Consider the following 27,678-nt stretch of genomic DNA (forward strand, 5'->3'; position numbering starts at 1 on the left):
CGACCGCCACATACTCTACCCCTACCTCAGCAACGGAACACTACAGACCACCTCTTGCACTGCCATGGACTTGTCTCTTGATTGTATCCTTTTTATACTAATGAATTATTTTGCACACTTTTATTCACTATCTTGCATAGTTTGTGTACAATTTATGTATAATTTATGTTCTGTGTGTTGTCTGTACCTACGTGCCTGTGATGCTGCTGCAAGACTTTCACTGTACCTGTACCTCAATGTACTTCTTCACAGGACAATAAACTCGACTTGACTTCACTTGAAATAGTTGACTCATTTTTAAACAGAGAACTTAGCTCCAGATCCTTCTGGAGAGGAAACACCCTCTTGATAACCACCCCGTTAAAATCCCCTCAGGTCATAGTCATAGTCTGGTTTATTGTCATAGGCACAAATACATGTATGCACAGGTGAAATGAAAAATTTAATTTCAGCAGCTTATTTACTTAATTACTCACATCTTTTAAATAAGTTGAAAGTCTAGCAAATACCAGCCAAGCCTGTCTAACATGTCCTCATAAGACAAAAGCAGTTAAATCACGCAGGGGAAAGGCAGCACCCAGGTACATCGCTTTTCCTCAGGCTGCCCCAGAAAGTCGCACAGGGAAAAGAAATTTAAAATTCAGATCAAAGAAAGTGGGTTTGTTAGCCTTAGAGTAATGGAGACACAAGAGACTGCTGATGCTGGAATCTGGAGCAGCAAACAGTCTGCTGGAGGAACTCAGTGGGTCGAGCAGCATCTGTGGGGGAAGAGGAATTGTCAACGTCTGGGATCGAGACCTTGCATCATGACTAATTGTGGAAAGGGCAAATAGCCAGTATAAAGTGGAGAGGGGGAGTAGTGAGAGGTTTGACCACTCCTGCTCTCTTCTTTATACTGGTGGAGAGAAGTCTCGCCACTCACCCTTCCTCTTCATCCTAATGCAGGGTTTCAACCCAAGACGTCAACAATTCCTTCCACTACCCCCCGCCCCCCCCCCCCCCCCCCCCCCCCCCCCCCCCCACTGATGCTGCTCAACCTGCTGAGTTCCTCCAGCAGATTGTTTTGAGCCTTAGAATAATCACCAGCAATTTCCCACCCCTGCCAGCTATTGCTCAGGCTGCCTGAATCTAGCCTGCTCCCAAGAGGTCAAGAGAAACTCAGCAACAAATTCCTCCACCTAATCAACTTTACTCCTTTCAGGGTTGAATAACTCCCTGTAAAATATTCTCACCTTGTCACCGATAAAAAGGAGTCAAGTCCCAAAATAAGTACTTTGGCACAAACATCAATGGATTTTCATTCTGACCTTTGGATACACCATGTTTTACTTGCGGGGGAAGGGGTGGATCAGGAGTTTGTGTACAGAAGCAAGTTTTTTGATGATAATCTACAATGCGGCCAGAGCGATCAATAGCTGTATTTGAGATAAGGATGGAAAGAAAGGTCATTCTGGAAAGACTATCAAACACTGTTTCCTTCATGCCCATAATGAGAAATCTTATCATTGTTAATAACTGCACAGATACAGCAAGCACGCATGTTCTGGTCAATGACAAAGAGAGGCAGAGGATGAGAGCAAAGTTCAGGATTCAAACATGAAAACTCTACACGAAATGAATCTCACACTCTGCAAGGAATCATTAGTCAACCTTTGACAGGAAATGACATGGTAGAAATATTAATAAACAGGTAAGGGTGAATTATCTACAATCCTGAATTCAAGCCACACCTTCTGAAATCCCAAACAGAAACTGATAGAGCAAAATTAAGGTCCAATAATTAGTTGCAGCAAGAGTGGGGAACTGGATAAAAACAAAGTAGAGAGCAATGGTAAACGGAGACACAAGAGATTCTACAGATGCTGAAATGCTGCACACAAATGAAGCAACACACATAAAATGCTGGAGGAACTCAGCAGGTCACGCAGCATCTGTGGAGGGAAATAAACAGTCACCGTTTCGGGTTGAGACCCTTCATCAGGACCCTTCATGGTAAACAGGTTGTTTTTCTAGAGTGGAAGATAGGGTTCCCCAGCAGCCAGAACTGGGACCACTACTTTCATTTTAACTTACAAATGCTTCTGGGCAAAATCTGCACATTTGTGGATGACATGGAGCTTGGAAGAGCAGTATATAGTGATCAATGTATGTAACAGAGTGTATAAACACACAGATAGACTGGCTGAATGGACAGACAAGTAGCAGATGAAAACATAATACAGAGAAGTGTGAAGTGCTACAAGAAGAACAAAGGGAGGCAATAAAAACTAGATTACAGGTTGCGCACCTGAGGGACCTGGCTCTGTATGTGTATTAGGTCTTCCTGAAAGTGTCAGAGAGAGAAAAGGATCAGGGATCCTGGGATTCAATAATGGACACACAGTACAATAGTAGGTGGTATGGTGAAGCGGTGTAAGGCACAAATGGAATACTGTGCCTAGTTCTGATCATGACAGTTCACTGGCTCTTCCGAGTCACAGAGCTTCATACCGTGATCTAGAATGGACATAGGTCCTCTGGCCCAATGAGACCATCAAGCACCCATTTATTAATATCCTACACTAATCCCATTTTATTAGAACATAGAACATTAATAAGATGAGAGGTCATGGAATTACGGGTAGGATAACAGAATGGGTGGAGCATTGGCTGGTTGACAGGAAGCAAAGAGTGGAAATAAAAGGATCTCGTTCTGGTTGGTTACCGGTTACTAGTGGTGTGCCGCAGGGGTCGGTGTTGGGACCGCTCCTTTTTACCTTGTACATTAACGATTTGGATGATGGAATAAATGGTTTCGTGGCTAAGTTTGCGGATGACACCAAGATAGGGGGAGGAGTAGGGAGTATTGAAGAGATAGGAAGGTTGCAGAGGGACCTAGACAGTTTAGGAGAATGGGCAAGGAAATGGCAGATGAGATTCAATGTAGGGAAATGTGCAGTTGTACACTTTGGAAGCAGAAATAAGCGGGCAGATTATTATCTAGGAGGAGAGAAAATCCAAAGCACGGAAGTACAAAGGGACTTGGGGGTACTCGTGCAGGATACCTTAAAGGTTAACCACCAGGTCGGATCGGTGGTAAAGAAAGCGAATGCTATGTTGGCATTCATTTCGAAAGGTATAGTGTATAAAAGTAAGGAAGTGTTAATGAGGCTCTACGGGGCACTAGTGAGGCCTCATTTGGAATATTGTGCGCCGTTTTGGGCCCCACATCTTAGGAAGGATGTGTTGACGTTGGAGAGGGTTCAGAGGAGACTTACGAGGATGATTCCAAGAATGAAAGGGCCTAAGTATGAGGAGCGTTTGTCGGCTCTTGGACTGTACTCGCTGGAGTACAGAAGAATGAGAGGGGACCTCATAGCGACATTTAAAATATTGATAGGAAAGGACAGAGTAAATGTGGCTAGGCTGTTTCCCTTGGTGGGTGAGTCCAGGACCAGAGGGCACAATCTTAGAATTAGAGGGTACAGTTTCAAAACAGAGATGAGGAAAAATTTCTTTAGCCAGAGGGTGGTGAATTTGTGGAACTCCTTGCCACGTACAGCAGTGGAAGCCAGATCAGTGGGGGCGTTCAAGGAGGAGATAGATAGATATCTAAATAGTCAGGATATCAAGGGATATGGGGATAAGGCCGGTAATTGGGATTAGAATAGTTTTTTTTTCTTCTTCTTCTTCCCCCATTCCCCATTTCTCATTTCTATTTCCCTTTCCTTGGAGCAGACTCGATGGGCCGAATGGCCTGCTTCTGCTCCCTTGTCTTGTGATCTTGTGATTACAGCACAGTACGGGCCCTTTGGCCCACAATGTTGTGCCGACATTTTATCCTGCTCTAAGATCTGTCTAACCCTTCCCTCCCACATAGCTCCCCATTTCTCTATCATTCATGTGTCTATCTAAGAGTCTCTTACTGTAAATGTCCCTAGTGTACCTGTCCCCACAACCTCTGCTGGCAGTGCGTTCCATACACCCACTACTCTCTGTGTAAAAAATTTACCCCTGACATCCCCCTTATATCTTCCTCCAATCACCTTAAAATTATGCCCCCTCATGTTAGCCACTGTCGCCCTTGGAAAAAGTTTCTGACTGACCACTCGATCTATGCCTCTTATCATCTTGTACACCTCTATCAAGTCACCTCCCATCCTCCTTCTCTCCAAAGAGAAAAGTCCTAGCTCGCTCAACCTATCCTCATAAGACATGCTCTCCAATCCAAGCAGCATCCTGGTAAATCTCCTCTGCAGCCTCTCTAAAGCTTCCACATCCTTTCTATAATAAGGCAACCAGAACCGAACACAATACTCCAAGTGTGGTCTGACCAGAGTTCTATAGAACTGCAACATGACCTCGCAGCTCTTGAACTCAATACCCCAACTAATGAAGGCCAACACTCCATACGTCTTCTTAAAAACCCTATTGATCTGCGCAGCAACCTTGAGAGATCTATCAATGTGGACCCCAAGATCCCTTTGTTCCTCCACATTCTTCCCACATTCCCACTGAGTAGTCCTACTAAATTCTACCACTCCTGCACGTGAGGAACAACTTACAGTAGTCAATTAATCCACCAACTTCCTGGTCTCTGGAATAAGGGAGGAAACCTGAGCACCAGGAAGAAACCCACAAGGACAAGGGAAAATGTGCAAGCTGCACACGCAGCTGCGTCACTGTGCTGCTCTTCACTTGAGAAAGAACATGAAAATCTCTGAGAGGCTGCAAGAGAGATTTATTCAAATAGCTGCAAATCTGAGGGATTTCAGCAGCAAAGTTAGAATGGAAAAGCTGGGGTTGTTCTCCTTGGAGCAAAGATTTAATTTAGCTGGGCAAGATCATGACTGATTTAAATAAGTAGATCGAGAGAAGCTGTTCCATTTGTGAATGATTCACACAAATCTACAATTTAGGACAAAAGATACAAGGGGTATGAGAGCAAAAAGTTTTTTTTGAAGCAGGAAGTTTTTTTTGAAGCAGAAAGTAGTTGACCCTGGAATTCAGTGCATGGCAGTGGAAATGGTGTCAATTGGGGCCTTCTAAAGGATAACCACTGGATGACAATATCTTGCAGGCTTATGTGAAAAGTGGGACTGACGGGATTGTTCTGCATTGTGCTGGCATGGAATAGGTGGGCAGAATGGTCATACTATCTGCAGAGTAAAATTTGTATGATTCTGAAGAAAAACGGTGCCCCATTAGTAGTTTTCCTTCACATTCTTAGCTCACACATGAAGGAAGCAAGAAATTACTTTGAGGTAGCAAACGCACAAGGTGATGATGTAAAAGGCTTGCATGGATTCAGAGGCTTTCACTCAGGGATGTCTCAAGAGTTTTACTGCCAATTAAGTACAGGTGCTCTTGCGTTACTGAGGGCGGGGGGGTTTGCGTTCCCAGAAAACAGTCCATATCATGATTTCCCGTAACACCACATAATCTGGGCATACATGAAGAAATGCAAGTTAACAAAACTGAATTTTGTGTTGATTTACTTACCTTTTTTCACATGAAGTCTATCAGAGCAAATTTTATTCTGTGTCTCAAGTTTCTGAGTAGTGATTTAGGAATTCTGTGAGGGTGAATTTCTGCAACGCCATTTGTCTCCTGTACACTTGGAGCAGCTTGTAATACTCTCATAACATAGGGGAACATAGCAAACAATCTGCAAGCAGCAAGCTCCTTCAGAAAGAGTAATGCATTTAATATCTGACCACATTAGCGATGCCTATTGAGGGATAAGATCTGGACCTGGGACATGAGGAAGAATCCCCAGTTATTCTTCAAGTTGTGCTATGCACATCAAGGAAATATTGGATGTGATAATCATAGAGTCATAGAGTAATACAGCACGGAAACAGACCCTTCAGCCCAACTGGTCCATGTCGACCACAGCATCCTCCCTGCTAGTCCCAGTTTCCCGCATTCGGCCCATAACCCTCCAAGCCCCCTCCCCTCCGTGTACCTGTCCAAATGCCCCTCGAATGTTGCAATTGTACCCACCTTGACCACTTCCTCTATCAGCTCATTCCAGGTACTCACTACCCTCTGTGTAAAGAAGTTACCTCTCGGGGCTCTTTCACATCTCACCCCTCTTACTTTGTATCTGTGCCCTCTAGTTTTGGATTCTGCAACCCTGGAGAAAAGACTATGACCATCCATCTTATCCATACCTCTCATGATTTTATAAACTATGAGGTCACCCGTCATTCTCCTGCACTCCAGGGAATAAAGATCCAGCGTGGCCAATTCTCCCTATAACTCAGGACCTCTAGTCCAGACAGCATTCTCTAAATCTCTTCTGCACCCTCTCTAGCTTGACAATGTCTTTCCTATAACAGGGTGACCTTGCCACATATAAAGATGGTAATCTTTCCACACACAATTTTTCTCTCCATCCTTATCTCAGCAGAAACCATTGATCACTCTGCTCTATTTGAAGTCTATTTCAATCATCAAAACCCTAGTTTCTGTGGACAAACCACTTCCCCGCTTAGCGAAACCCAAAAAAAACATAGCATATCTAAATGTAGGACAGAGAAACTCTATGTTTGTGCTAATGCATTCATTTTAGAACTTTGGGTTGAGGATAAACAGGGCCTCAGCTTAGTATCTTATCAGAAAGACAGCCCTTCTGACACCACAGTACTTCCTTGGTATTGCAATGGGAAGGTTAGTTGGCTTGAAAACTCAGAACTCGAGATCAGAATGTATAATCTTCTGATGAACATAGAACAGTACAGCACAGGAACAGGCCCTTCGGCCCATGATGCTCTGCTGAACCAATTAAGCTAATGACACCTAATCCCTTCAGCCTGCATATGGTCCATATCCCTCCATTCTCTGCATTTCATGTGCCTCTTAAACACCTCTATCATATCTGCCTCCACCACCACCCAACGCATTCCAGGCACCCACCACTCTCTGCGTAAAAAATTTGCCCCAGACACCTCCTTTGAACTTACCCCCTCTCACCTTAAATGCATGCCCTCTCACATTAGACATTTTGACACAGGCTACCAACTACCTACCCTGTCTCTCATAATCTTATAATCTTATATCAGGTCTCTCCTCAGCCTCTGCCACTCCATAGGAAACAACCTAAGTCTGTTCAAACTCTCTTTATGGCACGTACCCTCTAATACAGTCAGCATCCAGGTAAACCTCTTCTGCATCCTCTCCAAAGCCACCATATCCTTCCTATAATGGGGCAACCAGCATTGAATGCCAAACTCCAGATGCGGCCTAACTGCTTTACAACTTCCTGACTCTTGAACTCAAGTGCCTTGGCTCATAAAGGCAAGCATGCCATATGCCTTCTTTACCACCCTATCAACCTGTGCAGCCACTTTCAGGAAGTTATGGACCCCAAGATCCCTCTGTACATCAACACTGTACACTGTACATTAACTATGTACAGTCCTGCCATTAACTATGTCCCTTTACATTTGATCTCCCAAAGTGCAATACCTCACATTTGCCCGGATTAAGCATCAACTGCCATTTCTCCACCCATATCTGCAACTAATCTATATCCCACTGTATCCTTTGGTAACCTTCTACACTATTCACAACACCACTAATCATTGTGTCGTCTACAAACTTAATAATCCACGTGTTTATCCAGGTCATTTATATCACAGACAGCAGAGGTCCCAGTGAAACACCACTAGTCACGGATCTCCAACTAGAATAAGTCCCATCAACCATTATTCTCTGTCTTCCTTGGACAAGCCAATTCTAAATCCATACGGCCAATTCACCACGGATCGCATGAATCTTGATCTTCTGGATGAGCCTCCCATGAGGGACCTTGACAAACACCTTACTAAAATCCGTGTACACAACATCCACAGCTCTACCTTCATCAATCACCTTCGTCACCTCCTTGAAAAACACAATCAAGTTAGTGACTTGCCCCGCACAAAGCCATGCCGACTGTCCCTAATTAAGCCATGGTCTTCCAAATGCTCATAAATCCTATCCCTAAGAATCCTCTCCAGCAGCTTCCCTAACACTGACGCGAGACTATAGTTTCCAGGATTATCCCTATTTCCCTTCTTGAACAAAGGAACAACATTAACTGATCGCCAGTCCTCCAGGATCTCACCTGTGGCTTGAGAAGACACAAAGATCTTGGTGAAGGCCCCAGCAATCTCATCTCTTGCCTCTCTTAATAACCTGGGGTAAATCCCATCAGACCCTGGGGACTTATCCACCTTAATGTTCTTCAAGAGACCCAACACCACCTCTTTCTTTATCTCAAAATGCCGTAACACTTCTGCACACTCCACATTGGTCTCACTCTCCTCCATGTCCTTCTCCTTGGTAAATATTGATGCAAAGTACTCATTTAGGACCTCGCTAACATCCTCTGCCTCCAAGCACATGTCCTGTCCTTTATCGTTGAATGGTCCTACCCTCTCCAGAGTTATCCTCTTGCTCTTGATGTATGTATTGAATGCCTTGGGATTCTCTTTAATCCTACTTGCTAAGGACTTTTCATGGCCCCTCCTGGCTCTCCTAATTCCTTTCTTGAGTTCTTTTCTGGCTTCTTTATATTCCTCAAGAGTCCTGTTTAATTTTAGCTTCCTAAATCTTACACATGCTCCTTTCTTCTTCATTAAATTCACCACCTCTCTCATCATCCAAGGTTCCATTACCTTGTATTCCTTCTTACTGGAACATCCCCGTCCTGTACTCTGTGCAGTTGGTCTTTAAACACCCTCCACGTTTCAGATGTGGACTTCCCAAAAACGGCTGTTCCCACTTAACTCTCCCTGGCCCATGCCTACTACTCTTGTAATTTGTCCTGCTTCAATGTAATACATTCTCACAAGTATTAGACAAGTACAAGACATAGGGATACCAAATAAACCAAGTTTGTTTGAGTAATTAGAGCACTGAAGTCCCACAAACTTGATGTAGTTTTTTGAGGAAGTGACAAAGATGATTAATGAGGGAAGGTCAGTGGATATTGTCTACATAGACTCTGACAAAGTTCCTCACGGTAGGTAGATACAGAAGATTAAGTCACATAGAATCCATGGTGACTTGGTAGTTTGGATTCAAAATTGGCTTGGCCATAGAAGACAGAGGGTAATGGTAGAAAGGCGTTTATCTGACTGAAGGTCTGTGATCAGTGGTATTCTGCAAGGATTAGTGCTGGGACCTGTTGTTTGTAAAATATATAAATGTTGGTTGCCTGATTAATACGTTTGCAGACAAAACAAAAATTGGTGCAATTGTGGATAAAGAACATTGTCAAAGGATACAGCAGGATATAGATCAGTTGTAAATGTGGGCAGAGAAACTGCAGATAGAGCTTAATCCAGAGAAGTGTGAGGGAGTACATTTTTAGAGGTCAAATGCAAGAGGAAAGTATGCAGTAAATGGCAGGACCCTTAAGAGTACTGATGTACAGAGGGATCTTGGGATGCAAGACCATAGCTCCCTGAAAATGGCAACAGAAATAGATCGGTTCGCAAAGCAGCATATAGCATGCTTGCCTTCACTGGTCAGGGGACTGAGTATAAAAGTTGGGAAGTCATGTTGCAGCTGGATAAAATAGTGGTTCGGCCACATTTGGACTACTGCGTCTAGTTCTGGTCACCCCATTACAGGAAGGGTATGGAGGCTTTGGAGAGGGTGCAAAGGAGGTTGACCATGATGTTGCCTGGATTGGAGAGTATTAGCTACAAAGAGAGGTTTGACAAGCTTGGAATGTTTTCTCTGAAGTGTTGGAGGCTGAGGGGTGACCGGATAGGAGTTTATAAAATTATGAGAGACACAGATAGGGTAGATAGTCAAAGGCTTTTTCACAGGATATAAATGTCAAATACTAGAGGAAGTATGTTTCAGGTGAGAGGGGTAAAGTTTAAAGGAGATTTACGAGGCAAGTTGTTTTACGCGTAGAGTGGTAGTGCCTGGAATGCACTGCTAGGGGAATTAACAAACAAGATGCTGGAGGAACTCAGGTCAGACAGCATCTGTGGAGGGAAATGGACAGTCAACGTTTCGGGTCGAGACCCTTTATCTGGACCCTTGAGGTCAACTGTCCATTTCCCTCCGCAAATGCTGTCTGACCTGCTGAGTTCCTCCAGCATCTTGGTTGTTGCTCCAGGTTCCAGCATCTGTAGTCCCTTGTGTCGCCGGAGGAACTAATCCCATCTTCCAGCATTTTGCCCGTAGCCTTCTATGCCTTGGTGATTCAAGTGCCCATCTGGACACTTCTTTAATTCTGTCAGCAAGATGACAGGTGCAGGAATCTGCACCTCATCTGTGACCAGACACTGGTGGAGTCAAAGATACGTGGTAGAGAGCTGGAACTATTATCAACATAGGTGCACAATTATCATATCTACTTATGGTGCTGTCAAACTCAGCAGGAGAAAGAGAATGGATCTTTGATGGGCTAATGAGATGAAGGAGAGAGATGCTCAGCCTACTGTTAGATTCATAGGTGTCAGGCAAGGTCAGCAGAGGAGATGCTCTAAAGAACAATGGAAGGGCTGACAACAGGAAAGGTTAAAAACTGGTCAAGTTGGATAAAGCAGATCAATGCAAGATGGTCAAAGTGACGGACTGTTGTATTGTGGTTATGTAACTGGACTGATCATCCAGAGGCTGAAGTTCAAATCTCACTCAGTGGTTGGGAGATTTAAGACAGTTAGTTAAATAAATTTGGAAATAAGACAAAACAGCAACTGTGATGATGGTAACTAGTAAATAAAGTTGGCAATCTGAACTTTATTGACTACGAGGTGATATGGTGCATCATGAGATTAATAATGGCCACTCTAAAAATGCAAGCCCTTTTAATGTTCAATAATTTTTGGTGGTGAGGACATTCTCATACCCTTAACATTGGTACTGTGTGGAAAAAGGTAGACAGTACTGTGTTTGTACAACATCTTTCCTGATCTTAAAACATCATAAATGGTTTTACAATCAATAAAGCACTTCTAAAGTGTCAGTGTTGTAACACAGTTAGTAAAATTGCACCCAGGATCCCACAAAGAGCACTGTGCTAATGATCAAATCATTTCCTTCAATGATATTGGTTGTGGGATAAATATTTGCCTAAATACAAAGATAAATTTATCAATGACACAGAAGTGCTCGGTGCACACTGGAAGAAACACTTCAAAGATGTCCTCAACTGTGCCTCTGTCCTTGACATAAGCGCCCTTGAGTCCATTCCACAACAAACTATCCAGTCCAGTCAGCAAGTCAAGAAAAGCCATAGGCCAACTGAAAAATAACAGGGCCTTCAGAGCATTCCAAAGTTCTATAACTCAGTGAAGAGGTACTTCAGTCACGAATTTGCAACCTCATCTCCCATATCTGGGAAGAGGAGGAACTGCCTGGAGACCTCAGAGATTCCACAATCGCAAGCATCTTCAAGAAACAAGATAAATCTAACTTCAGTATCTACACAGGCCCATCTGCCATAGGGAAAGTCAATGCCAGGGTCCTTTTCGATTGCCTCTTCCCACTGGCCCGAGAGCTGGTGACCAGTCGTAGTGCGGATTCCTTCCATCCAGGGGCTCAATGGGCATGATGTTCACCTCGTGACAGTGCCAAGAGAGCAGCAACAACAACTGTACACGGCCTTTTTTGACGTCACTTAAATCAATTGAGAGCAATGGTGGAGCATCCTCCTCAAATTCAGCTGTCAGCAGAAACTCATCTTCAACTGACATCTGCTCCATGATGGCACACAAGCCCGAAAGGTCCACAGCAGAGCCAACCTTAGTGCAGACTGGGTCATCACCTTGACAGTCTTCCGTCTTTCTTGTCATACCTCCATCAAGCTTCCCAATGGATCATAGTTAATCTACAGGGCAAATGGGAAACTGTCCTACCTCCGCTGCCTTCACTCCAGAACCAAGTTTGGTCCAACTTCAGTCATCGAGCTGCAGCATGCAGATGACATATCACCTCGACTCGTTCACTGAAGCACACAAATGTCATAGAGTCATAGTTATTCAAAGTCATGGAGTCACAGAGTCATACAGCACAGAAACAGGCCCTTCGGCCCAACTTGTCCAAGCCGACCAAGATGCCCGCCTAAGCAAGTCCCATTTGCCTGCATTTGGCCCATATCCCTCTAAACCTTTCCTATCCATGTACTCGTCCAAATAGTCAGTCATACAGCAGAGAAACAGTCCCTTCAAGTTGCTGATCAAAACACTGACCTGAGCAGATTACTAAATCCTCACAAAAGCTGCAGAAGAATGAACTGTAAAACATATGAGAACAGAAATTTGCAAAAAATTATAGCAGCTAATACAGCCACTAAGCTCATATACAGAAGCAGTTCCCATGGATGAAGAGAAATTTCAACTCAAACTCAGCTCAGAGCCATCTGTCTGACAAGAGTGCACACCCAGCAGATAAACTCTTCGCTCCTTGCCATCATCACAACAGACCAGATTTCTTCCCATCTACTGCAAGGTAAGGGACACTTGCAGCAATCTTCTCTTCTTGTGCAAGATGTTATGGGCCGCCCTAGAAGCAGATTACTGGTCCAAGATGCCTTTAGAGAGTGAAAGTCCACTGCTGTCAGATATCCCTCACAGTGTACTACATTAGTAGATCACTTATCATATTTCACTCTTCCACATTTTGTCCTGTTTCCAGTGTTCCTTCCACTGTGAAGCCAGTTGATAAGCTCTTCCAAGTATTTGCTCAGGAAAGGGAGAGCGGCCTCTGATTCGCAGTTCACCACGGCAACCACCCAAGCTAAAAGTATCTCCTCAACCCTATGCTGCACTGTATTTCACTACTGCATCATTGATAGGTGTCAACTGTGACCGACAGGTAACACACTCTCTCAGCCTTGAGTTGGTTTTGGGTTGAAGTCCTACTCCAGAGATATAAGACCAGAAATTTGTGCCAAATCGCCCAGTGCAGTGAAGGAGTCAGAATTCTTCTCTTTCAAAGCAAGACAAGGCCCACCAGCACAATCTTAATTCATATTTCAGGATCTAGGTGTCACTAGCAAGGATAATAGTTATTACCTGTCCCTAAATGTCATCGAACAAGCGTCCACATTGGACCTGTCAGGGACATTTAAGAGTCTACCACACTGGAGGGCCTTGGATCCTGCATAGGCCAAACTGGATAAGGATGGAAGATTTCCTCTCCTGAAGATGGGTCTTCATGACAATCTGGTAGTCTTGTTGTCATCACTGCTAATGTGGTTTTTTTTGTTAAATTCCAGATTATTAACTGCATTTAAATCATGATGAGATTTGAACTGAAGTCTGGATTGTCTCACCTCCCGAGACGCTCCGATTCCGAAAAGCTGATAACCACATTCCAGACCGGAGTTCAAATTATTAGTCCAGCCCCTGCGTTACTAGGCAGGTAATTAACAACTGCACCGCCACTGTGTCTGAAATCTGGGCTATGAACAGAAGGGGTGTGTTCAGGATTCTGTGACCAACTGACTTTTTAAACTTTGTAGTAAGTTTGTTGTTGCAACAACTTCTGGAATGCTGCATACCGTTTTGGTCTCTGTTGTAGTTCCTACCAGCACGGGAACAGGCCCTTCGGCCCTACAGTTCCGTGCCGACCCATTCACACCAGTGCCACTTTCTTCCCACCAACTCTTCCCATATTCTACCCCTCGCCCAAGGTCACCTTGACATCTGCCCATGGCTCCTGGGAGGGGAGGTGTCAGCAAAACGAAGGAGCTGGTCACTGACTTATCACTGGTCTCCTTATTTAAGGAAGAATATGTTTGCCTTGGAGTTAGTGCAGAGGGTGTTTACCAGGTCAATTCTATGTGTGATCGAGTTACAATTAAACAGACTGGGCCTACTGGAGTTTAGGAGGAGGGATGGTGAAAGCAGGAAGATATAACATTTTCATTGAGAGAATGGGCAACATTTAGAAAATAACACAGTTAACCAGACCCAACGTGGCTTAATGAAAGGAAAATCATGTTTGACAAATTTCCTGAAGATACAATGACCTGGGTGGATAAAAGGAAAGGAACAAATGTAGTGTATCTACATTTCCAAAAGGTTTTTGATGAGGTGCCACATAATTTGTTAGCGTGTGTAATATATAAGGATTTTCTATCAGAATACAGACAGGATAAGTGGGTCATTTTCAGGTTGGCAAAATGTACCGCAGGAACCAGGGTGGGAGCTCAGCTACTTAAAATATAGCTCAGCTGGAGGGACAGAGTGTACTGCAACCACATGTGCTGGCAATACAAAAATAGAGGCAGAAGCAAATTGTGAGGAGTGCATAGAGGATACAGGTAGGTTAAATTAATGGAAAAATTATGTCATGGGGAAATAGTGGGAAGAGCAGAAAAGCAGAATATTATTAAAAGGAAGCGGTTATGGAATGCTGCTGCAGAGAGTGATCTGGGAATTCCCACTCATGAAACTCAAGGTTAATGTGCAAGCGTAGGAAGGCAAGGGAGTTTGTCCTTTATTGCAAATGAGGATGATGTACAAGCCTTATAACAACTGCATAGGGCTGTAGTGAGATGATACATGGAATAATGCATACAGCTTTGGTTTCGTTATTCAAAGGCATTGGAAAGCAGTTCAAAGAAGAAACCAAGCACAGACTAGGTAACTATTTTGCGGAGCGCCTGCATCCTGTCCAGGAATGGGAGCAGAGATGCAGCAAATAAATGAGATGTGATCAAGGATTCTGCCAATTATGATGGAGAAACCAGTAGTTATCCCAAAGGCATCTTTGCCAAGTCTCATCATCAAAGCAGATATGACAAAGCTAGAAGAACGAGGAGAATGGGATGGAGTCCTTACCAGAGACTCCATTATTTCTCCCCAGCCCAAACACTTCCCGCATACATCCGTGACCTCTCCCAACTCCCCGGTACCAACCAAGCCCATCGCTGGTCCTGAAAAAGATCCTGACCCAAAACGTTGACCACCGGCTTTTCTCCACGGATGCTGCCTGGCCTGCTGCATTCCTCCAGCATCATCGTGTTTTTCATCTAGATTCCAGCATCTGTAGTCCTTTGTTTCTCAAGCTAATCATTACCACAGAAAGGTATATCACCATCCTACACCAGGACCCTGTGAGGGCCCTCTGCTTCTTCATTGAACAAAGGCCCAATCTGCACCCCTCCACCAATACACTCACACATCTGGAGAACTCGTTCTGACATTGAATAAGAAACAAACTGCTGGAGGAACCCAGTGGTTCGAGCAGCATCTGCAGAGGGAAAGGAATTGTCGACACTTCAGCACCAGGCAATTCCTTCCAGATTCCAGCATCTGCAGTCTCTTGTGTCTCTGACATTGAACAGCTTCTCCTTCAACTCACGTTCTCCAGCTCAAAAATGCAGCCCTGAGAACTCATACATGCCCAAGGTACACTTGTCTTTTTGTGGGATAAGTGGAACAGTTGTTGCTTCAGAGACCCTCTCTCAACTCTTTTCGTGGTATATCAGTAACTCTATTGGTTCTGCTTGTTACACTCAGAACTCAAAAGTATCATCACTTTTGCTGCCAATTTCCACCCTGCTCTCAACTTGATCCATCTCTGACTCTCCCCTTTCTGGATCTCTGCCTCAATCTTAGGACCTATGCTAGCAACAAAATCCATCACGTCCACAGTTTCCCATAACTATCCTCCCATGCGGCCTCCATTCCATCCTCGCAGTTCTTCTGTCTCTGTCACATCTGCTCTGACAGGAGCCTCTGAGATGTTTTCCTAGTTGACAGAGCCATTGACTGCATCTATGCGCTCATCCCTTCTTCCTGAAGAGAGCAAGGACAGAGTCCCTTGGCCCTTACTTTCCATCCCAACCACCTCTGCCTTCAATGGCTCCTTCACAATTTCTGCTTCAATGAGATTCTACCAGTAGACACATCCTTCCTTTCCCTTTCCTTTCTGCATTCCAAAGGGACCATTCCTTTCACAACTCCTTGGTCCACTCTTCCACCTAAACCAACCATTCCCCTTCTACTGGCACTTTCCCACGCAACTGACTGAGTCACACACAGCATGGAAATCAGCCCTTCAGCCCACTGTGTCCGTGCTGGCCAACAAGAGTGAATCACATTTTCCAGCATGCAGCCTTCTATGGCATAGCTAGGAGTTACTGGCATCAAAATATTTCTTAAATGCCTCCAGCACTTCCTCAGGCAGTGCATGGTGTAGCATTCAACCACTCTCAGAATGGAAAAAAAATCCTCAAATCTCCTCTAAATCTCTCTCAGTCAGCATGGCTTTGTGCAGGATAGGTCATGTCTTACAAAATTGAGTTTTTTAAGGAAGTGACAAAGGTGCTTGATGAGGGTCAGGCAGTGGATGTTATCCACATGGACTTTAGTAAGGCATTTGACAAGGTCCCTCATGGTAGGTTGATTCAGAAGATAAAGATGCACGGGATCCACGGTGAATTGCAAGTTTAGATTCAGAACTGGCTTGCCTATAGAAGACACAGAGTAGGGTTGGGAGGCTGTTATTCTGGCTGGAGGTCCGTGACCAGTGGTGTACGACAAGGATCGGTGCTGGGACCTCTGTTGTTTGTGATATATATCAATGATTTGTTTGAAAAAGTAGATGAGAGGATAGCAAGTTTGCAGATGACACCAAGACTGGCGGAGTTATGGACAAGTGTAAAGGACTATCAAAGAATATAGATCAGTTACAGATATGGGCAGAGAAGTGGCAGATGGAGTTTAATCTGGCCAAGTGTGAGATGTTACACTGTGGGAGGTCAAATGAAAGAAGAAAGTATACAGTTAATGGTAGACCCGTTCATAGCATTAAGGTACAGAGGGAACTTGGGGTCCAGGTCCATAGTCCACTGAAAGTGGCTATGCAAGTAGGTAAGGTGGTAAAGAAGGCATATGGTGTGCTTGCCTTCATTGGTAGGAGTGTTGAGTATAAGAGTATGGAAGTTATGCTGCAGCTATATAAAACTTTAGTCAGACCACACTTGAAGTACTGTGTGCAGTCCTGGTCTCCCCGTTATAGGAAGGATGTGGAGACTGTGGGAAGGGTTCAGAAAAGATTTACCACGAAGCTGCTTGGATTAGAGGGTATGAGTTATAAGGGATGGTTGGACAAACTTGGGTTGGTCTCCCTGAAGCAGCAGAGGCTGAGGGGAGATCTGATTGAGGTTTTTAAAATTATGAGAGACATAGATAGGGGAAGACCGTCAGAATCTTTTCCCAGGGTAGAAATGTCAAACGCCAGAGGACATGCCTTTAAGGTTAGAGGGGGAAGGTTTAAAGACGACATAAGGGGTAAGTTTTTTTACACAGAGAATGGTGAGCGCCTGGAATGGGTTACCAGGAGTAGTAGTGGAAGCAGACAGATTGGTGGAGTTTAAGAGGCTTTTAGATAGACATGAATATGAAGGGAATGGAGGGGTATGGATGATACGCAGGAAGAGGACATTTAGTATAAATAGGCATCAAGATCGGCACAACATCGTGGGTCAATGGCCAGTCCAGTGTTGAACTGTTCTGTGTTCTAAATTTCCAACCCCTTACTTGAAATCTATGCTCTCTAGACACATACACATCTGCAAATTACCTACCCTATTTTTGCCCCTCTTAATTGTGAATTCCTCAATCAGGTCTCCCCTAAGCCTTCCCCATTCCAAGGGAAACAGACAGCCTATCCAAACACCCCTCACAGCTGAAAAACTCCACCCCAGGCAACATCCCGGTGAATCTCCTCTGCACCCCCTCCAGTACAATCTTGTCCTTCCTTTTAATTGCTTTCACAGAAGATTGCCACTCCCTCCCTAATGGTTTCCCTGGTTAGTCTTGAGCCCATAACATACTTAATCTTGCCTGCCAGTGATATTTTATGCCCCCTCTTTGCTCTCCAAATTCTTTTTTGTAAGTACTACCCCTAAAGTTTCAACACTATTGTAAGCCTCTTCTGTTTTCAGTTTTCTGTTCCATAAGCTACATTTTTTCTTTATCTGACCCTCAATATCCTTAGACCTGTTGGCCTTGCATTTCATTCTTAGGGAACACATTTGCCCTGAACTCTCACTATTTCATTTTGAATAAGTCCCCTGGTCACACTCACAACTTCCCTGAAAGTAGCTGCTCACAGTCTACTTCTGCCAGGTCCTTCCTTGTCACATTGAGGTTGCCTTCTCCCATTTCAGATCCTTAATTTCTGGACCTTGTCTTTCTCCATAACTGCCCTGGAATTCAAAGATCACTATCCTCAAAATGCTCTCTCACAGTCACTCCCACCACATACCCAGCTATGTTCTCAAAGATTAGGTTGAATATCTCTGGTTGGACTTTCTATATACTAGCTCAAAAAGCTCCCCTGGACACACTGTAAAATGACCCCAGTTATACTGGAGGAATTGAAATCCCCTACTACTATTGCCTACCTATTTTTAAACTTCTGTGTGATTACATATCTGCCATCCTTTCTCCTGCTAACAGTTACAAGACCTGTAGTGCAACCCCCACTCCATCCCACTTTTCTCTACCCACATGATCCTACCTAAGATATCGTTCTCATTGATGGAGTAATGGACTCCTTCATTAATACTGCTACCTCCTCTTTTACATTCCCCACTTTTCCCATCACACCTGAAGGTTTTTTATCCTGAATGTTGAGTTACCAATCCTACCCTTCTTTCAACCATATCTCTGTGATAGTAACAATATCACATTACCACATCCATCAACACCCCCCGTTCGTCTGGCGTGCATTAAAATAAAACATAGAACATTACAGCACAGTACAGGCCCTTCGGCCCAAGATGTTGTGCTGACATTTTATCCTGCTCTAAGATCTATCTAACCCTTCCCTCCCATATAGCCCCACATTTCTCTATCATTCATGTGTCTTTGCCCTGAAACGTTGTCTGTTTCCCTTTCTACAGTCCTACCTGACCTGTTGAATGCTTTCACTTTCTGTTTTTATTTGATAACTATCCATGGATATTTTGTGACATAAAACATGCTATAACAAATTTAAAGTCAACTCAACTCTCCACACCTTTTAATATGTAATTTTTTGTGTCGAAAACCTTCCCAGCATGCTGGAATCAAGCATCACGTTTCACTCAGAGTCACTGAGTCACACAGCACAGAAACACGCCCTACAGCCCAACTGGTCAAGGCCAAACAAGATGCCCTTCTAAGCTCGTCCCACTTCCCTGCGTTTGACCCACATCCCTCTAAACCTTTCCTATCCATGTACCTGCCTAAGTGCCTCTTAAATGATGTTAATGTACCTGCCTGAACCACTTCCTCCGGCAGCTCATTCCATATACTGACCACCCAGTGGGTGAAAATGTTGTCCTTCAGGCTCCTATTAAATGTCTCCCCTCTCATCTTAAACCTGTGCCTTCTAGTTCTTGGTTCCCCAACCTTGAAAAAAAGACTGTGTGCATTCACCCTATCCCCTCATGATTTTATATACTTCTATAAGGTCACCCCTCAGTCTCCTAGGCTCCAATGAATGAAGTCCCAGCCTGTTCAATCTCTCCCTACAACCCAGTCATATTACACAAGGGTTGGGGAGAGGAGTGGGGAGGGTGGGGGCAGCCTGTTTGACCACAGAAGACGTGCAACAAGCCAGACAGAGACCAGGGACGGAATCTCTCCGCTCCCCTAGGAATCCATATTCACATTATCTGTAGTTACTTTTCCGTTCTCGACTAAATATCTGGACAGGTTTAATTTTAGCTCCAGATGGCAGTTTACTTCAGCAATTATACTTCAGCTTTCAAGGATTGTAGCCTGTGCCACCTTGTTGTGTCTCGTCTACTGCACTGTCAGACCAAGCATTACCGAGGTTATGTTTTCATCAGCCAAAAATGCCCCTGAAATCTATCTCTGACTGGAGAGCAGAAAGAGCACAAACACTTTCTTGCCCAAACAGCTAACCCCTTATATCACTCTCCTGGCCACCCCACTGTCCTCACATACAGGCAAGTTTCTCCAGCATCCATCCACTTCTGGTGCTCACACCGGGTTTCCCCTACTTGTTACCCTTGGTTTTCACTCCTACAGAAACATATTGGCCCAACTCTCCTTTTACTCCTTTGAATGCTTCCCACATAGACTTACCTGCATGCAGATGCTCCCAGTCTACCTTTGCCAAGTCCTGTCTTATTTTAGTGAACTTGGATCCCCCAGTTTAAGAATTTTATTTCTGGCCCATCCCTGTCTTTTTCCATAACCACTTTGAAATAGATGGAGTTATGGTCATCATCTCCAAAATACTCCCCCACTGACCCGCCCTCCATGTCAGTCCCCAAGATGAGGTCCAGAAATGCTCCTTCCCTCGTTGATCTATTTGCATACTGTGTCCAAAAGCTCTCCTAGACACCCTGCAAAAATTCTGCCACCTCTGAATTTTTATGTTAGGCAATCCTTTTAAAGAAATTGAAAACCCAAAATAACCCTATTTTTGTTACATTTCTTCGCTATTTACTTGCATATCTATTCCACAATCTCCTGTTGATTGTTAAGAGGATTTTTTGTTCCTAATGTCCACCCACATGGCCTCATTTGAGGAGGCTTCTAGGATATTGTCCCATAATATTGAAGTAATGCATTCCTTAACTAACAATGCAATGCCATTGCCGTCCGCCTCATCTGAAAATTCTGTATCCTGGGATACTGAGTTATCAGTCCTGCCCATCACTCAATCATGTTTTAGTGCTGGCAACAATACCATTGTCCCATATGTTAATTAAAGCTTTGAGTTCACCTCCTGGTTAGTCTCCTTGCATTAAAATAGATGCAATGTAGCTTTGTATTCCCCTCACGTATACCTGCCTGCTCTGCCAACTGGATTTACTGACACTTTCTCTTCTATGTGACTGCTCCTCCACATCTGAACATCCACTCTGAGGCCCCTTCCTCTGCCAACTCAGTTTAAACCTTCCCCATCAGGACTAGCAAACCAGCACTCCTCCCCCCACAACAAGGATGTTGGTCCCCAACCACTTGTACAGGTCCTACCTTCCCCAGAAATTGTTCCAATGATGCAGGAACCTAAAGCCCATCCCTCTGCACCATCCCTTCAGCCACGCATTCATCTGACCACTCCTTCTGTTCCTATACTCACAAGCTCGTGGTACTGGAATCAATCCACAGATTACAACCTTTGACGTACTGCTCTTTAAACCTAGCTCCCGAAACACATGTTGCAGGATCTGATCCCTTCTAGTTACATATGGTCTGGAAGTACAAAATGTAATCAGATTCAATGGAAACTTTCAAAAATGTATTTCTTACATACTTGCAAAGGAAACACTTGCAAGGATACTCCTGAAAGCTGGCATGTGCATTTCTCATATTTCCATATTTTCTTACAACATAGCAGGCCTCTATTCTGCAATCTATTTTCTCTCATATAGCCAATTAACCAATCGTTAAATTGCCCCAAGTGCAGATAGGTGGGAATAGAATTGGGATATGGGTGGAAACTGCAGCACCCAGGGAAATCCACATGGTCACTGGGAGGTCATGCAGAACAGTGGTACAACTGATAAAGTTGCAATCTCACTGCTCTGGGAATCTGGGTTCAATCCTGACCTCCGATGCTGTCTGTGAGGAGTCTGCATGTTCTCCATGGGACTGTGTGGGATTCTTCCAGGTAGTCCAGTTTCCTCCACATCCCAAAGACAATTGATCACTGTAAATTGCCCCTGGTGTGTAGGTGACTGCAAGCATCTGGGGAGAGTTGATGGGAATGTGAGGAGAATAAAATGGGATTGGTGTAAATGTGTGGTTGATGGTCGGCATTGACTTGGTAAGCTCAAGGCCCTGTTTCTATGCTGTATAGGTCTATAGCAGGAAGGACACAGTAGCAATAGAGAATCTTCACCAGGATGTTGCCTGGAATGGAGGGCTGTAGTTACAAGGAGAGATTGGGTAGACTGGGTCTATTCTCACAGGAATGTAGGAAGCTGAGGGGTGGCCTTATAGAGGTTTATAAAATTATGAGGGGCATAGATAGGATAGATTGCTTTTGCGCAGGGCAGGGGAATCTAGAACCAGGGGCCACAGGTTTAAGATGATAGAGGGGAGAAATTTACACAGAGGGTGGTGAACTTCTGGAATGAGCTCCTCGAAGAGGTGGTGGAAGCAGATATAATTAGAGCACTTAAAAGGCATTTGGATGGTGGAGGGAATTGGGCTTAATGCTGGCAAATGGGATTATTTTAGACAGACGTCACAGTCAGCACGGACAAGGTAGGCAGTAAGGACCCATTTCAGTGCTGTATGTTTCTATGAATCTCTGAGTTGAGGATTGAAGCCAGGTCACTGCAGATGTGCAGCAGCAAGACTCACTGCTACCCCACTGTGCCACCTGGGCTAAATGGCCTCCTTCAGTACTGCGAGATTCGACAAGTAGAAGAAGCAGAACCCGTTCACCTGCTCAAGTCGGTTTCAACCTTTTGAAGAGACTGTGGTGGATTTGTGACTTCACACCATGTACCAGTCTTTACCTCACACCTCGAACGCATTTTATTATCAAATATCTAACAATACCAGATAGAAAATTAAAAACTGACCAAGCCACCATTGTTAATTGTGAGAAGTTCCAAATTTCTACCATTCTCTGGATACAGGTTTATTTCCCAATTTCAATCTGCCTCCAAATTTTAGGTTATGCCTAATCCTGGGCACCCCAATCAATAGAAACAGTTCCCCTTCATATATGGAAAACATCAAACAAATTGCCTGTTAACTTTCTAAATGCCAGGAGATACCTAATTTGTATAATCCCTCCTCATAATTTAACCCCAGGCATCATTCCGATAAATCATTCTGACCAACGAAGACTTTCAAAGTGGACAAAAAAACCCCCAAAAAGCTAGAAGAACTCACGGATCAATCAGCACCTGCGGAGGCAAAAAGTATCAGATAACATTTTGGGGTCGGACTGAGAGGTAAGAGGAAAGATTGCCAGCATACAGCAGTACAAGAGGGTTGGGATAGAGGTTGGTGGGTGATAGGTGGAACCAGATGGGGAGGAGATGGCAGGCAGACAGAACCAGGTGGGGGCGGGGGGAAAGGTGAACAAAGGGAGAAGAAAACTAGATGGGCTGATGTGTGTGTGTGGGAGGAGATCACTGGGGTTGAGAGTTAGAGTCATAGAGCAATTCAGCGCAGCACGGATACAGGCCCTTCGGCCCAATCAGTCCATGCCAACTACGGTATCCACCCAGCTAGTTCCAATTTCCTGTGTTTGGCACATATCCCTCCAGGTCCCGCCCCTCCATGTACCTATCCAAGTGCTTCTTAAATGATACTACTGTACCTGTCTCAACCACCTCCTCTGGCAGCTTGTTCCATGTACTCACCATCCTCTCCCTGAAAAAGTTGCCCCTCAGGTCCCTTTCCTCTCTCACCCTGTCACCCCTCATTCTCCTATGTTCCAAGGAATAAAGACCTAGCCTGGCCAATCTCTCCCTATAACTCAGGCCTTCTAGTCCTGGCAACATCCTCATAAATCTTTTCTGCACTCTCTCCAGTTTAACCATGTCTTTCCTATAACAGGGTAACCAGAACTGTACACAGTACTCCAAGTATGGCCTCGCCAATCACTTATACAACTGCAACATAATGTCCCAACTCCTATATTCAGTGCCCTGACTGAAATCCAGCGTGCTAAACACCTTTATCACCACTCTATCTACCTGTGACGCCGCTTTCAACAAACTGTGCACTTGTACTCCTAGGTCCTGCCATAACTTTCCAAAATGCATCACCTCACACTTATCTGTATTGAAATCCATTTGCCACTCCTTGGCCCATTTCCTTAACTGATCCAGACCCCCCTGTAATCTATGATAACTTTCTTCACTATCAACCACACCTCCTAATTTCATATCATCCACAAACTTACTGATCAAGCCTTGTGCATTCACCTGAATTACCTGAGTTGCCTGAAATTGGAGAATTCAATATTCATACCATTGGGGAATTGGGTTCTAATGGTATGAACATCGCACATGAGATGTTGTTCGGCCTCTCTGTGGCAGTGGAGAATGCAGAGGACAGACAGGTCGGGGTGGGAATGAGAAGGAAAGTTAAGATGACATGCAACTGGAAACTCGAAATGGTCATTGGAGACAGAGCGCAGGTGCTCGGCGATATTGTCGTCTAGTCAACACTCGGTCTCACCTATGTTGAGGAGGCCACATCGCAAGCACCGAATACGGTAGACCAGGTGGAAGAGGTGCAGGTGAACATCTGCCTCACCTGGAAATGCTGTTTAGGTCCCTGGACAGAGGTGAGGGAGGAGGTGCAGGGACAGGCGTTACACCACCTACAGCTACAGGGGAAAGTTCCTGGGAACAGGCAGGGATGAGTATAAAGGGATGAGTGGACTAGGGAGTAATGAAGAGAGTGGTCCCTGCGGAAAGCGGAAGTGGGGAGTTGGGGGGGGGGGGTGGGGAATGATTGGTGGTGGGATCACATTGGACCACTTCCAAAAGGGAACTGCATAGACATAAGGGACAACTTACAGGGCTGTGGGGAAAGAGCAGGAGAAACGAACTGTTTGTATTGTTCCACCTGGAGCAGGCACAGACTTGATGGGTCAAATGGCCTACTCCTGCACTGTGATAATTCCACTCCATCTGAGGCTAACATATTTTTCTAACTTCTAAAAAAGCTGCTCCTAGTATTCCAGGTGGAATCTAACCAGAGTTCCTGTGGCTGCAGCTTCTACACAAGTTCTCTGGATCTATAGGGAGTACCTCACTGATCTTTCTGAGTATCTCCACACCTGTTAAAGACATTACAATGATCTCCATACACCCAATAAACCAATGTTTGGTGCTTCTTCTTCTAGCTTCTCACAGCTCATCTGCATTTTGCCTGCACTGAAAGGATTTGTCACTGTTCTGCCCAACCTATTAATGCTTCTTTATAATCTACTGCTTCCATTTTAACTCCCTATGGTAATGCATCAACAAACTTGGCTTTTGACCCAAGTTGTTTGCCAAGATTGCGTGGTTGCAGTTCCGAGGCAGATCCTTGCAGGTTGCCACTCGTCACATCTGCTTATTCACTTACTTGCCCATGATCCCTCCCCCTGAACTCCTTTCAGTTCCAGTCTTTCCATCAAACATCTCACAGCGTCCCGTATGCAGACACTTCCCTGTCCAAGGGTGCGCTGGTCAATAAGACTGACGACTGCCTCTTCCAGCAAAGTGATGAAACATCAAGCTGCATTTCCTCAGCACTGCAGGTCCATTCAGCAACAGATGATTAGACCTGGTTCAAATTTGGACCAAAGAACTGAATTCAGGAGGTGAGGTGAGAGTGGCTGCCCTTGAATGAGGAAACCACCTGACTAACGGGGGCATCCAAAGCACAGGTAAAACTGGGAACTAGAAGAAGCAGTCTCCACTTGCTGGGATCATACTTCACACAAAGGGTGTGGACGTGGAGGCCAATTAACTTAGTTCCAGGACATTACTGCAGCAGTTTACTGGAATGGTGTTCCTGGCCACCCTATGCTAAACGGCTCAGCTGACGAGGTTGGAAAGATGAAAATTATGGATGCTTAAGAACACAGAAATTAGAAGAGTGAAGAGGTTGCGGTGGGTTTTGAGGCTGGAAAAGGTCAGAGGAATAGAAAAAGGACAATTCACGGTGTGATTTGCACACAAGGAGCAGAATTTTAAAATTAAGGTCTAAATATCTGAGTACAAGCTAATAATGAATGATGAGCAGTTTACAGAGGATGCAAGGTGGAAGCCCAGCCAGTGGAGTGGTGGGGTGATAAGGGCTTGGATGAACAGATGAGCTGAGACAGGTGCAGATTTGGGTCAAGCTGGAGAAGGAAAGAGATTGATGGTGACACGTTCCATGTTGGTGCGTCCAAGATGCTTCTTTTTATCTTCCAAGATGCTTCCTCTCCACCATAGACATGTCTCAACCACATCGGCACCATTTCCTACATTTCTGCTCTCACCTGCACTCATCCCACCCAGAGCAAGGACAGGGTTGTCTCTGTCCTCAACTTCATCCCCGGTAATTTCCACTAGCTTCAACACAATGTTATCACCAGACGCATCGCCCCCTGCCCACTCAACTTTCAGCATTCCAGATGGACCACCATGACTCTTCCTCCATGACTTTCTGGTTCATGCTTTCCCCTCCACCAACACCCTCTCTCCTTCCCAAAGCACCCACTCTCGCAATCACGGACAATGCAACATCTGCCCTTTCACCTCTTTCCTTCACTCCATCGAGGGACCCAAACATTCCTTCCAGGTGAAGCAGCAATTCATCTGTACTTCTTCCAATTTACTACACTGGGTGACTCCTCTGCAGATCACCTTGCTCGGCCCACACGGGTCACCCATCACTTCTCCATCCTATTCACACTCTGACCTCTCTGCTTCTGGCCTCTGACCATTCCAACAATGTCTCTATTCTGATCACATGCATTACAGCCCTTAGGACTCCACTTCACATTACCGGCCTTCCCGGTTTCTTATCAGATGTTAAAAGGGGGTGCTGCACGACACCAGCATTTCCAGCATTCTCTTTAATCTCACATGTCTAGCAACTGCAGCACTGTATATTTCACAGTTCCAGGACCCTTTATTTCTCCCTTCTCCGTTCTCATTCATCTCCTTCTGTTTATATTTCCTCTGTACAGATCAGCTGCAATTAACAAGCCTTCACCGACCTCTCATCCTGCATCACCTCCTTTCATGTTCAGTCTTTCTTGATCTCCACCCCATCTGACATCCACTTTATTCTCTCCATCCCTCCGCTTTGTAACTTTTCTTAGCTCCAATCAAAGGACTTCGACCTGACATATTATGTCTTTCATCAGATGCTGCCTGACCTGCTGAACATTTCCAGCATTTCCTGCTGAACATTTTCAGTCATTTTTAATATACCCTTCTTCGATATTTTTATAACTAATAAACTAAAGTGTAAAATACACAACTTATTATGCTCCTTTGAATTTCATGTTGGTCAAGGAGACACACTTGGGTTATTCTCCCGAGAGCGTTGGAGGCTGAGGGGAGACATGATGGAGGTTTTCAAAGTTATGAGAGACATAGGCAGGGTAGACAGTCAGAATCTTTTCCCCAGGGTAGAAATGTCAGACGCCCGTGAACATGCTTTTAAGGTTGGCGGGGGGGAGGGGGGGGGGAACGGGGGAGTTTAAAGGTGATGTGAGGAGCAAGTCTTTTTTTACAGTAGGTGCCTAGAATGGGTTACCGGGGTAGTCGTGGAAGCAGGCAGTTTGGTGGAGTTTGAGAGGATTTTAGATAGACACATGAATATGAAGGGAATGGAGGGATGTGGACAATACACAGGAGGACATTTAGGATAAATTGGCATCAAGATCGGCACAACTTCATGGGCCGAATGGTCTGTCCAGTGCTGTATTCAGTCCTATGTTCTTTTTTCTTGCTCCAAGTCAGAAGAATGTGGGTTCAAATCAATTTCAGAAGTATCAGCACAAAAGGAGGACTGACATTCCAACATGATGTTGATTAATTTTCAACTGGCTTATGGAATAACCGCATCTGTTTTCTCCGTGGAATATAAACAAACCTCTTACCCTCTTTCAAACATCATCATAGTTCTCTCCTATGTACTGCAAAACCCACAGCATATTAAAGGTTAGCAAACAAAGTGAAAATTATTAATCATTTAACTTTGATTGTCACAATAAAAATGACATCAGTGCATCTACCATTCA

At 44.5% G+C, this 27,678-nt stretch overlaps 1 protein-coding gene across 3 annotated transcripts in view; it reads right to left on the minus strand.

Annotated features, from left to right (window-relative positions):
* LOC127587059 (pyruvate carboxylase, mitochondrial) overlaps positions 1-27,678 on the minus strand; it is an 859,607-nt gene that overhangs the window by 799,189 nt on the left and 32,740 nt on the right. The window contains exon 2 of one of the 3 annotated variants that reach the window (XM_052045229.1): positions 11,850-11,938. The exons of 1 other annotated variant lie outside the window; for it this stretch is intronic. The gene's annotated coding sequence lies outside the window, so the exon portion shown is untranslated. Of the gene's footprint in view, positions 1-11,849; positions 11,939-27,678 lie in introns of those variants that run through there. One more of the 3 variants, XM_052045232.1, reaches the window with a different exon arrangement.

Source organism: Pristis pectinata, chromosome 38, assembly GCF_009764475.1.
Source record: "Pristis pectinata isolate sPriPec2 chromosome 38, sPriPec2.1.pri, whole genome shotgun sequence".
NCBI classification, from domain to species: Eukaryota; Metazoa; Chordata; class Chondrichthyes; order Rhinopristiformes; family Pristidae; genus Pristis; species Pristis pectinata.